At 46.6% G+C, this 12,553-nt stretch overlaps 1 pseudogene; it reads right to left on the reverse strand.

The window, feature by feature from the left end:
* LOC120023107 overlaps window positions 1-12,553 on the reverse strand; it is a 212,886-nt pseudogene that overhangs the window by 126,223 nt on the left and 74,110 nt on the right.

Raw genomic sequence — 12,553 nt, forward strand, 5'->3', positions numbered from 1 at the left:
TGAAAGTCTCCTGTACATTTCCTGTTGAAGATTGATTCGGACCTATGGCTAAAGTGTCTGAAAAACCTTGAGAAACCAAAGTGAGATAACCTCCCTGTTCCTTCATAATGAACATGGCAACTGGATGGATACACAAGTTAATATAACTCGACAGGGGTGGTTAGCGCTACAAGTTTTCAACAATTACCTCAAGTCTATGAGTAATGGAACATTCCTTGTTAAATATGTCTATCAGTCCTAAGCTAACAGACTGACAACCCTTATTAATCAAACCTCGTCTCCCATGTAGACGTCTGTTAAGAAAGACGAGACATCAGCATTCGTTGAATTCAAATTCCTTTCTCCCACCCCTATATTCTTTTCTCCCCATCCTCTCATATCTTCTCTCCAAGAGGAACAGGGTTCCCAAGAGAACGAGGAGAGAAATTACATAAATCCTCCCTTTCACCAAAAGGAACAGTCCCAAAAGAATGGAAGAAAGAAAGATTAAACACATCATACCTCCATTTCTCTCTCCCTTCATCTCCAATAATCCCTCCCACTCAAAAAAGAATGGGACAGTGAGTCGAAACACATCATCCCTCCATTTCTCCATCTCTCGCTACCCCCACTCCCTCCTCACCAAAAGGAACAGGGTCCCAAAAGAACGGAGGACAAAAGAACATCAACCCCCCTCTCTAGATCATTCATCACTACTCATGTCATCCCTCCATTCCTCCATCGTCCCTAGTCACGTCATGATCTGGTTCTCTGTCCCGGCCTCCACCAGCATCCCTTCCACGAACAGAGGCACCAAGGAGAAGCTGTGTCTGGTCCACTGCTGCCCCTCATCAAAAATGACCCTGGAACAGAGTCACAACACAATAACACATTGAATGAATGCCCCAAATGCCACGCAGGACCTATAGGGCTCTGGTAGTGTAGGCTACTAGTAAATAGGGTGCCATTTGAGATGCAACAAAATCCTATTTCATACACTACATGACAAAAAGTATGTGGACACCTGCTCGTCGAACATTTCATTCCAAAATCATGGGCATTACTATGGAGTTGGTCCCCCTCCAATCTTCTGGGCTTTCCATTAGATCTTGGAACATTGCTGGGGGATTTGCTTCCATTCAGCCACAAGAGCAGTAGTGAGGTCGGGTATTGATGCTGGGCAATTAGGCCTGGCTCGCAGTCGGCATTTCAGATGGTGAAGCGTGATTCCTCACTCCAGAGAATGCGTTTCCACTGCTTCAGAGTACAATGGCGGCGAGCTTTACACCACTCCAGCCAATGCTTGGCATTGCGTATGGTGATCTTAGGCTTTTCTGCAGTTTCTCGGCCATGGAAACACATTTCATGAAGCTCCCGACGAACAGTTATTGTGCTGACGTTGCTTCCAGAGGCAGTTTGGAACTCAGTTGTGAGTGTTTCAACACTTAGCGGTCCCCTTCTGTGAGCTTGTGTGGTCTACACGTCGTGGCTGAGCCATTGTTGCTAGACATTTCCAATAACAGCACTTACAGTTGACCGAGGCACCTCTAGCAGCGCAGAAATTCTATGAATTGACTTGATGGTAAAGTGGCATCCAATGACGGTGCCATTTTGAAAGTCACTGAGCTCTTCAGTAAGACCATTCTACTACCAATGTTTGTCTAAGGAGATTACATGGCTGTGCGCTCAATTTTATACACCTGTCAGCAATGGGTGTGGCTGTTATAGCCAAATCCACTCATTTGAAGGGGTGGACACAGACTTTTGTATATACAGTCCCTTCGGAAAGAATTCAGACCCCTTGACCTTTTCAAAATGTTGTTAGGTTACAGCCTTATTATTAAATCGTTTTTTCCCCCCCTCATCAATCTACACTCAATACCCCATAATGACAAGGCAAAATACATTTTTGCAAATGTATTTTAAATAATAAACTGAAATATCACATTTAAATAAGTATTCAGACCATTTACTCAGTACATTGTTGAAGCACCTTTGGCAGCGATTACAGTCTCGAGTCTTCTTGGTTATGTCGCTAAAAGCATGGCACACCTGTATTTGGGGAGTTTCTCTCATTCTTCTCTGCAGACCCTCTCAAGCTCTGTCAGGATGGATGGGGAGCGTCGCTGAAGAGCTATTTTCTGGTCTCTCCAGAGATGTTCGATTCAGTTCAAGTCCGTGCTCTGGCTGGGCCACTCAAAGACATTCAGAGACTTGTCCTGAAGCCACTCCTGCGTTGTCTTGGCTGTGTGCTTAGGGTCGTTGTCTTGAGCGCTCTGGAGCAGGATTTCAACAAAGATCTCTCTGTACTTTGCTCTGTTCATCTTTGTCTCGATCCTGACTGGTCTCCTAGTCCCTGCCTCTGAAAAACATCTCCACAGCATAATGCTGCCACTACCATGCTTCACCGGAGGGATGGTGCCAGGTTTCCTCCAGATGTGACTCTTGGCATTCAGGCCAAAGGGTTTAATCTTGGTTTCATTTGACCAGAGAATCTTGTTTATCATGGTCTGAGAGTCTTTAGGTGCATTTTGGAAAACTCCAAGCAGGCTTCCATGTGCCTTTTCCTGAGGAGTGGCTTCCATCTGGCCACTCTACCGTAAAGGCCTGATTGGTGGAGTGATGGAGTGATGCGTTCTTCTGGAAGGTTCTCCCATCTCCACAGAGGAAATCTAGATCTCTGTCAGAGTGACCATCGGGTTATTGGTCACCTCCCTTCCTTCTCCCCCAATTGCTCAGTTTGGCCGGGTGGCCAGCTTTAGGAAGAGTCTTGGTGGTTCCAAACTTCTTCCATTTAAGAATGATGGTGGCCACTGTGTTCTTGGGACAATCAATGCTGCAGGTATTCATTTTTTGGTACCCTTCCCCAGATCTGTGCCTCGACACAATCCTGTCTCGGAGCTCTACGGATAATGGAAACAGGATGGACCTTAGCTCAATTTCGAGTCTCATAGCAAAAAGTCTGAATACTTATGTAAATATCAAATCAAAATCAAATCAAACTTTATTTGTCACATGCGCCGAATACAACAAGTGTAGACCTTACTGTGAAATTCTTACTTACAAGCCCTTAACCAACAGTGCAGTTCAAGAAGATTTCAGAAAATATTTACCAAATAAGCTAAAGTAAGAAATTATTAAAAGGAACCCAAAAACATAACAATAACGAGGCTACTTACAGGGGGTACCGGTACCGAGTCAGTGTGCGGGGTACAGGTTAGAGGTAATTTGTACATGTAGGTAGGGGTGAAATGACTATGCAAAGATAATAAACAGCGAGTAGCAGCAGTGTACAAATCAAATGGAGGAGGGTGGTTAATGTAATAGTCCGGTGGCCATTTGATTAATTGTTCAGCAGTCTTATGGCTTGCGGGCAGAAGCTGTTAAGGAACCTTTTGGTCCTAGACTTGGCGCTCCGGTACCGCTTGCCGTGACTTGGGTGACTGGAGTCTCTGACAATTTTATGGGCTTTCCTCTGACACGCCTATTATATAGGTATTGGATTGCAGGAAGCTTGGCCCCAGTGATGTACTGGGCCATACACACTACCCTCTGTAGCGCCTTACGGTCAGATGCCGAGCAGTTGCCATACCAGGTGGTGATGCAATCTGTCAGGATGCTCTCGATGGTGCAGCTGTAGAACGTTTTGAGGATCTGGGGACCCATGCCAAATCTTTTTAGTCTCCTGATGGGAAAAGGTTTTGTCGTGCCCTCTTTACGACTGTCTTGGTGTGTTTGGACCATGATAGATCATTGGTGATGTGGACACCAAGAAACTTGAAACTCATGACCCGCTCCACTACAGCCCTGTTGATGTCAATGGGGGCCTGTTCAGCCAGCCTTTTCCTGTAGTCCACAGTCAGCTCCTTTGTCTTGCTCACATTGAGGGAGAGGTTGTTGTCCTGGCACCACACTGCCAGTTCTCTGACCTCCTCCCTATAAGTGGTCTCATCGTTGTCAGTGATCAGGCCTACATACCACTGTTGTGTCATCAACAAACTTAAGGATGGTGTTGGAGTCGTGTTTGGCCATGCAGTCGTGGGTGAACAGGGAGTACAGGTGGGAACTAAGTACACACCCCTGGGGGGCCCCAGTGTTGAGGATCAGCGTGGCAGACGTGCTGTTTTCTACCCTTACCACCTGGGGGCAGCCCGTCAGGATGTCCAGGATCCAGTTGCAGAGGGAAGTGTTTAGTCCCAGGGTCCTTAGCTTAGTGATGAGTTTGTGGACACTATGGTGTTGAACACTGCGCTGTAGTAAATGAACAGCATTCTCACATAGGTGTTCCTTTTGTTCAGGTGGGAAAGTGCAGTGTGGGTTGCGATTGAGATTGCGTCATCTGTGGATCTGTTGGGGCAATATGCGAATTGGAGTTGGTCTAGCGTATCCGGGAGGATGCTGTTGATGTGAGCCATGACCAGCCTTTCAAAGCACTTCATGGCTACCGACATGCGTGCTACAGGGCGGTAGTCATTTAGGCAGGTTACCTTCACTTCCTTGGGCAAAGGGACCATGTTGGTCTGCTTGAAACATGTAGGTATTGCATACTCAGTCAGAGAGAGGTTGAAAATGTAGGTTAATGAAAATGTCTTCACATTTTACAGTAGAAAAAGTCTATATACATTGTGTGCAAATAAGGTAAGGGAGGTAAGGCAATAAGTAGGCCATGGTGGCAAAGTAATTACAATGAAGCAATTAAACACTGGAGTGATAGATGTGCAGAAGATGAATGTGCAAGTAGAGATACTGGGGTGCAAAAGAGCAAGATAAATAAATAAATACAGTATGGGGATGAGGTAGTTGGATGGGCTATTTACAGATGGGCTATGTGTGCAGTGATCTGTGAGCTGCTCTGACAGCTGGTGCTTAAAGTTAGTGAGGGAGATATGAGTCTACAGCTTCAGTGATTTCTGCAGTTCGTTCCAGTCATTGGCAGCAGAGAACTGGAAGGAAATGCGGCCAAAGAGGAATTGGCTTTGGGGGTGACCAGTGAAATATACCTGCTGGAGCGCGTGCTACTGGTGGGTGCTGCTATGGTGACAAGTGAGCTGAGATAAGGCGGGGCTTTACTTAGCAAAGACTTGTAGATGACCTGGAGCAAGTGGGTTTGGCGACGAGTATGAAGCGAGGGCCAGCCAACGAGAGCGTACAGGTCGCAGTGGTGGGTAGCATATGGGGCTTTGGTGACAAAACCGATGGCACTGTGATAGACTGCATCCAATTTGTTGAGTAGAGTGTTGGAGGCTATCTAACCAGACACCTAGGTATTTGTAGTTGTCCACATATTCTAAGTCAGAACCGTCCAGAGGAGTGATGCTGGACGGGCAGGCAGGTGCGGGCGGCGATCGGTTGAAGAGCATGCATTTAGTTTTACTTGCATTTAAGAGCAGTTGGAGGCAACGGAAGGAGAGTTGTATGGCATTGAAGCTCGTCTGGAGGTTAGTTAATTAACACAGTGTCCAAAGAAGGGCCAGAAGTATACAGAATGGTGTAATCTGTGTAGTGGTGGATCAGACAATCACCAGCAGCAAGAGCGACATCATTGATGTATACTGAGAAGAGAGTCGGCCGGAGAATTGAACCCTGTGGCACCCCCATAGAGACCGCCAGAGGTCCGGACAACAGGTCCTCCGATTTGACACACTGAACTCTATCAGAGAAGTAGTTGGTGAACCAGGCGAGGCAGTCATTTGAGAAACCAAGGCTGTTTAGTATGCAAATAAGAATGTGGTGATTGACATATTCGAAAGCCTTGGCCAGGTCAATGAATACGGCTGCACAGTATTGTCCCTTTTCGATGGCGGTTATGATATCGTTTAGGACCTTGAGCGTGGGTGAGGTGCACCATGACCAGCTCTGAAACCAGTGTTGTTTGCCTCGAAGCGTGCATAAAAGGCATTTAGCTCGTCTGCTAGGCTCGCGTCACTGGGCAGCTCGCGTCTGGGTTTCCCTTTGTAGTCCGTAATAGTTTTCAAGACCTGCCATATCCGAAGCGTCAGAGCCGGTGAAGTAGGATTCAATCTTAATCCTGTCTCGACGCTTTGCTTGTTTGATGGTTCATCTGAGGGCGTAGCGGGATTTCTTATAGGTGTCCGGATTCGTGACCCGCTGCTTGAAAGGTATATCTGTTTGTAATTTGTAATACATTTCCAAAAATGTCTAAAAACCTCTTTTGTCATTATTGGGTATTGTGTGTAGATTGCTCAGGATTTGTATTTATTTAATCCATTATAGAATAAGGCTGTAAAGTAACAAAATGTGGAAAAAGTCAAGGGGTCAGAATACTTTCCGAAGGCACTGTGTAGTGTAACTCTGAGTAGGAGTGCTGATCTAGGATCAGTTTTGTCTTTTGAATGAGATTACACGGACCGGGGGATCTGATCTTAGATCAACATTCCTACACTGAATACGAGCCCTGATGCTCTCAATTATAGTGTGTCGACTGGGTTCATGGAAGATCAGCGGAGTGAATTTTCTCCATAGACAGTCAGCTGCTGAATCTCAGGTTGCATCTAATTGACTACAGTTAACACATGTTCTGCTGAATAGAAGAAGAATAAACATAACACTCTCCGACTATCAAAGTGTGGAGGCATAACAACTTGACGAGAAAACAACAATGTCATGGGTCTTGGGTTTACATACAGTCTACAGCGAGGTGGTGTAGAAGGAAAAATACAACACACAAAACAAACCAGAATAGAACTGTTTCATGTTCTAACGACTACAAAACAGGGGCGGAGAGGTGGGGGGAGACAAATCTTTTTTTTTTAAAGAGATTGGGAAACTTTCATCCTCCGGGCCTGTTCTCTATTGATTCTGACAGCTCATCAACATCATTTCAGATGTGAGAACACTGGAGTACTGTGTGTGACAAGGTTGTGAACAACACTCAACAAGGCAGAGTCTTGCACTAGGATACAAGAAGCAGCAGACATCAGACTGGAGAGAGAGAGAGAGAGAGAGGGTCAAACTGTCTTTCTACGATAACCCATCCAGGATGGAAGTGTGATGGGGGGAAACCTGACGACTGCGCTTTAAATAAGACCAATACTGCAGCAGACATTGAGGGCCCCCAGTTGTATCACACTTCCTGAGGGGCCTCAGGGGCCCTTCCAGTATAAGTGGCACTAATTGGCACCACGTTTGACATCGTCATAGAAACACGGCAACCCGGGATGGACACGGCTAATGAGGCGGGAGGAGGCCCCTCCCTCCCCTGACCAGACGTGTCAATCACAGTGGTAATTATTTATCATCCCCCACACCCATCCTTCTATCCATTGGTGGAAAAAGTACCCAATTGTCTTACTTGAGTAAAAGTAAAGATACCCTAATAGAAAATTACTCAAGTAAAAGGTCACCCAGTAAAATACTACTTGAGTAAAAGTATTTAGTTTTAAATATACTTAAATATCAAAAGTATAAATCATTTCAAATTCCTTATATAAAGAAAACCAGATGGCATTATATTCTTATTTTGCTCCAACACTTGGACATCATTTTCAAATGAAGCATGTGTTTAGTGAGTCTGCCAGATCAGAGGCAGTAGGGATGACCAAGGATGTTATCTTGATAAGTGTGTGATTAAGACCATTTTCTTGTCCTGTTAAGCATTCAAAATGTAACGAGTACTTTTGGGTGTCAGGGAAATGTATGTAGTAAGAAATGCACAATACATTACGAATGTAGTGAAGTAAAAGTTAATGTTCTCAAAAATGTAAATAGTAAAGTAAAGTACAAATACCCCCAAAACTTACTTAAGTAGTGCTATCAAGAATTTTTACTTAAACTTATTCAGGATCGGTGGGTACCCTGCAGAACGTTGAGCTAACGTAGGCTAATGCGATTAGCATGAGGTTGTAAGTAACAAGAACATTTCCCAGGACATAGACATAGTATTTGATATTGGCAGAAAGATTAACAAGAATTTAAGCTAACTGCACTGTCCAATTTACAGTAGGTATTACAGTGAAATAATACCATACTATTTTTTTTAGCAGAGTGCACAGTTTTGAACATGAAAAGTTATTAATAAACCAATTAGGCACATTTTGGCAGTCTTGATACAAAATTTTGAAGAGAAATGCAATGGTTAATTTGATCAGTCTAAAACTTTGCACATACACTGCTGCCATCTAGTGGTCAAAATCTAAATTGCAGCTGGACTGGAATAATACATGATGGCCTTTCTCTTGCATTTCAAAGATGATGGTACAAAAAAATACAAAAGAACGGTTGTTTTTTTCTTTGTATTATCTTTTAACAGATCTATTGTGTTATATTCGCCTACATTCATTTCACATTTCCACAAAACTCAAAGTTTTCCCTTTCAAATGGTACCAAGAATATGCATATCCTTGCTTCAGGGCCTGAGTTACAGGCAGTTAGATTTGGGTATGTCATTTTAGGGGAAAATGTTTAAAAAGGGTCCGATCCTGAAGGGGTTTTAAGTACTTTACACCACTGCTTCTATCCCCTCTTACTATGATGATTGTTGGCATCAATGTCTCATTGACTATTAGAGTGATATCTAGTAATATGTGTAGACCTATGTGTGGCTGTCATCCAGTAATATTACATATGGACCTACAGGTAACTGCCAAAATAAAGGAAACACTTGAGTAAATGAGGGTTCTGGCGGATGGTGTGGGGTACTTTTTCCTGGCATGGTTTAGGTCCACTCAACCCCTTAGAGGGCAAAGTAAATACCAATAAATACACAACCACTCTGAGGGATAAACTTCAACCCATGGTGAAGTAGATCTATCCTGATGGCAATGCTCCCATCCACAGGGCACGAGTGGTCACTGAATGGTTTGATGAGCGTGAAAATTATGTAAACCATATGCCATGGCCTTCTCAGTCACCAGATCTCAACCCAATTGAACACTTATGGGACATTCTGTAGCTGCGCCCGAGACAGCTCATTCCACCACCCTCAACAAAACACCAAATTATGGAATTTAATGTGGAAGAATGGTGTAGCATTCCTCCAATAGAGTTCCAGACACTTGTAGAATCTATGCCGAGGTGCATTGAGCTGTTCTGGCGCGAGGTGGCCGAATGCCTAATTACATTTACATTTACATTTAAGTCATTTAGCAGACGCTCTTATCCAGAGCGACTTACAAATTGGTGCATTCACCTTATGATATCCAGTGGAACAGCCACTTTACAATAGTGCATCTAAATCTTTTAAGGGGGGGGGGGGGGGGGGGGGGGGTTAGAAGGATTACTTTATCCTATCCTAGGTATTCCTTAAAGAGGTGGGGTTTCAGGTGTCTCCGGAAGGTGGTGATTGACTCCGCTGACCTGGCGTCGTGAGGGAGTTTGTTCCACCATTGGGGTGCCAGAGCAGCGAACAGTTTTGACTGGGCTGAGCGGGAACTGTACTTCCTCAGAGGTAGGGAGGCGAGCAGGCCAAAGGTGGATGAACGCAGTGCCCTTGTTTGGGTGTAGGGCCTGATCAGAGCCTGAAGGTACGGAGGTGCCGTTCCCCTCACAGCTCCGTAGGCAAGCACCATGGTCTTGTAGCGGATGCGAGCTTCAACTGGAAGCCAGTGGAGAGAGCGGAGGAGCGGGGTGACGTGAGAGAACTTGGGAAGGTTGAACACCAGACGGGCTGCGGCGTTCTGGATGAGTTGTAGGGGTTTAATGGCACAGGCAGGGAGCCCAGCCAACAGCGAGTTGCAGTAATCCAGACGGGAGATGACAAGTGCCTGGATTAGGACCTGCGCCGCTTCCTGTGTGAGGCAGGGTCGTACTCTGCGAATGTTGTAGAGCATGAACCTACAGGAACGGGCCACCGCCTTGATGTTAGTTGAGAACGACAGGGTGTTGTCCAGGATCACGCCAAGGTTCTTAGCGCTCTGGGAGGAGGACACAATGGAGTTGTCAACCGTGATGGCGAGATCATGGAACGGGCAGTCCTTCCCCGGGAGGAAGAGCAGCTCCGTCTTGCCGAGGTTCAGCTTGAGGTGGTGATCCATCATCCACACTGATATGTCTGCCAGACATGCAGAGATGCGATTCGCCACCTGGTTATCAGAAGGGGGAAAGGAGAAGATTAATTGTGTGTCGTCTGCATAGCAATGATAGGAGAGACCATGTGAGGTTATGACAGAGCCAAGTGACTTGGTGTATAGCGAGAATAGGAGAGGGCCTAGAACAGAGCCCTGGGGGACACCAGTGGTGAGAGCACGTGGTGCGGAGACAGATTCTCGCCACGCCACCTGGTAGGAGCGACCTGTCAGGTAGGACGCAATCCAAGCGTGGGCCGCGCCAGAGATGCCCAACTCGGAGAGGGTGGAGAGGAGGATCTGATGGTTCACAGTATCAAAGGCAGCCGATAGGTCTAGAAGGATGAGAGCAGAGGAGAGAGAGTTAGCTTTAGCAGTGCGGAGCGCCTCCGTGACACAGAGAAGAGCAGTCTCAGTTGAATGACTAGTCTTGAAACCTGACTGATTTGGATCAAGAAGGTCATTCTGAGAGAGATAGCAGGAGAGCTGGCCAAGGACGGCACGTTCAAGAGTTTTGGAGAGAAAAGAAAGAAGGGATACTGGTCTGTAGTTGTTGACATCGGAGGGATCGAGTGTAGGTTTTTTCAGAAGGGGTGCAACTCTCGCTCTCTTGAAGACGGAAGGGACGTAGCCAGCGGTCAAGGATGAGTTGATGAGCGAGGTGAGGTAAGGGAGAAGGTCTCCGGAAATGGTCTGGAGAAGAGAGGAGGGGATAGGGTCAAGCGGGCAGGTTGTTGGGCGGCCGGCCGTCACAAGACGCGAGATTTCATCTGGGGAGAGAGGGGAGAAAGAGGTCAAAGCACAGGGTAGGGCAGTGTGAGCAGAACCAGCAGTGTCGTTTGACTTAGCAAACGAGGATCGGATGTCGTCGACCTTCTTTTCAAAATGGTTGACGAAGTCATCCGCAGAGAGGGAGGAGGGGGGGGGGAGGGGGAGGAGGATTCAGGAGGGAGGAGAAGGTGGCAAAGAGCTTCCTAGGGTTAGAGGCAGATGCTTGGAATTTAGAGTGGTAGAAAGTGGCTTTAGCGGCAGAGACAGAAGAGGAAAATGTAGAGAGGAGGGAGTGAAAGGATGCCAGGTCCGCATGGAGGCGAGTTCTCCTCCATTTCCGCTCGGCTGCCCGGAGCTCTGTTCTGTGAGCTCGCAATGAGTCGTCGAGCCACGGAGCAGGAGGGGAGGACCGAGCCGGCCTGGAGGATAGGGGACATAGAGAGTCAAAGGATGCAGAAAGGGAGGAGAGGAGGGTTGAGGAGGCAGAATCAGGAGATAGGTTGGAGAAGGTTTGAGCAAAGGGAAGAGATGATAGGATGGAAGAGGAGAGAGTAGCGGGGGAGAGAGAGCGAAGGTTGGGACGGCGCGATACCATCCGAGTAGGGGCAGAGTGGGAAGTGTTGGATGAGAGCGAGAGGGAAAAGGATACAAGGTAGTGGTCGGAGACTTGGAGGGGAGTTGCAATGAGATTAGTGGAAGAACAGCATCTAGTAAAGATGAGGTCAAGCGTATTGCCTGCTTTGTGAGTAGGGGGGGAAGGTGAGAGGGTGAGGTCAAAAGAGGAGAGGAGTGGAAAGAAGGAGGCAGAGAGGAATGAGTCAAAGGTAGACGTGGGGAGGTTAAAGTCACCCAGAACTGTGAGAGGTGAGCCATCCTCAGGGAAGGAACTTAACAAGGCGTCAAGCTCATTGATGAACTCTCCAAGGGAACCTGGAGGGCGATAAATGATAAGGATGTTAAGCTTGAAAGGGCTGGTAACTGTGACAGCATGGAATTCAAAGGAGGCGATAGACAGATGGGTCAGGGGAGAAAGAGAGAATGTCCACTTGGGAGAGATGAGGATCCCAGTGCCACCACCCCGCTGACCAGAAGCTCTCGGGGTGTGCGAGAACACGTGGGCAGACGAGGAGAGAGCAGTAGGAGTAGCAGTGTTATCTGTGGTAATCCATGTTTCCGTCAGTGCCAAGAAGTCGAGGGACTGGAGGGAAGCATAGGCTGGGATGAACTCTGCCTTGTTGGCCGCAGATCGGCAGTTCCAGAGGCTGCCGGAGACCTGGAACTCCACGTGGGTCGTGCGCGCTGGGACCACCAGGTTAGGGTGGCAGCGGCCACGCGGTGTGAAGCGTTTGTATGGTCTGTGCAGAGAGGAGAGAACAGGGATAGACAGACACATAGTTGACAGGCTACAGAAGAGGCTACGCTAATGCAAAGGAGATTGGAATGACAAGTGGACTACACGTCTCGAATGTTCAGAAAGTTAAGCTTACGTTGCAAAAATCTTATTGACTAAAATGATTAAGATGATGCAGTACTGCTGGCTGGTGAAGTAGGCTAGCTAGCAGTGGCTGCGTTGTTGACTTTGTTTGAAAGTGTTGCTGGCTAGGTAGCCTCGATAACTGGCTAGGTAACCTCGATAATTAAGATGCTTTACATTGGCGTTTCCTTTATTTTGGCAGTTACCTGTACAGTGCTTTGCAAAAGTATTCACCCCCTAGGCGTTTTTCCTATTTTGTTGCATTACAACTTGTAATTTCAATTTATTTTTATTTGAATTTCATGTA

The sequence above is a fragment of the Salvelinus namaycush genome, chromosome 2 (assembly GCF_016432855.1).
Source record: "Salvelinus namaycush isolate Seneca chromosome 2, SaNama_1.0, whole genome shotgun sequence".
Taxonomy (NCBI): Eukaryota; Metazoa; Chordata; class Actinopteri; order Salmoniformes; family Salmonidae; genus Salvelinus; species Salvelinus namaycush.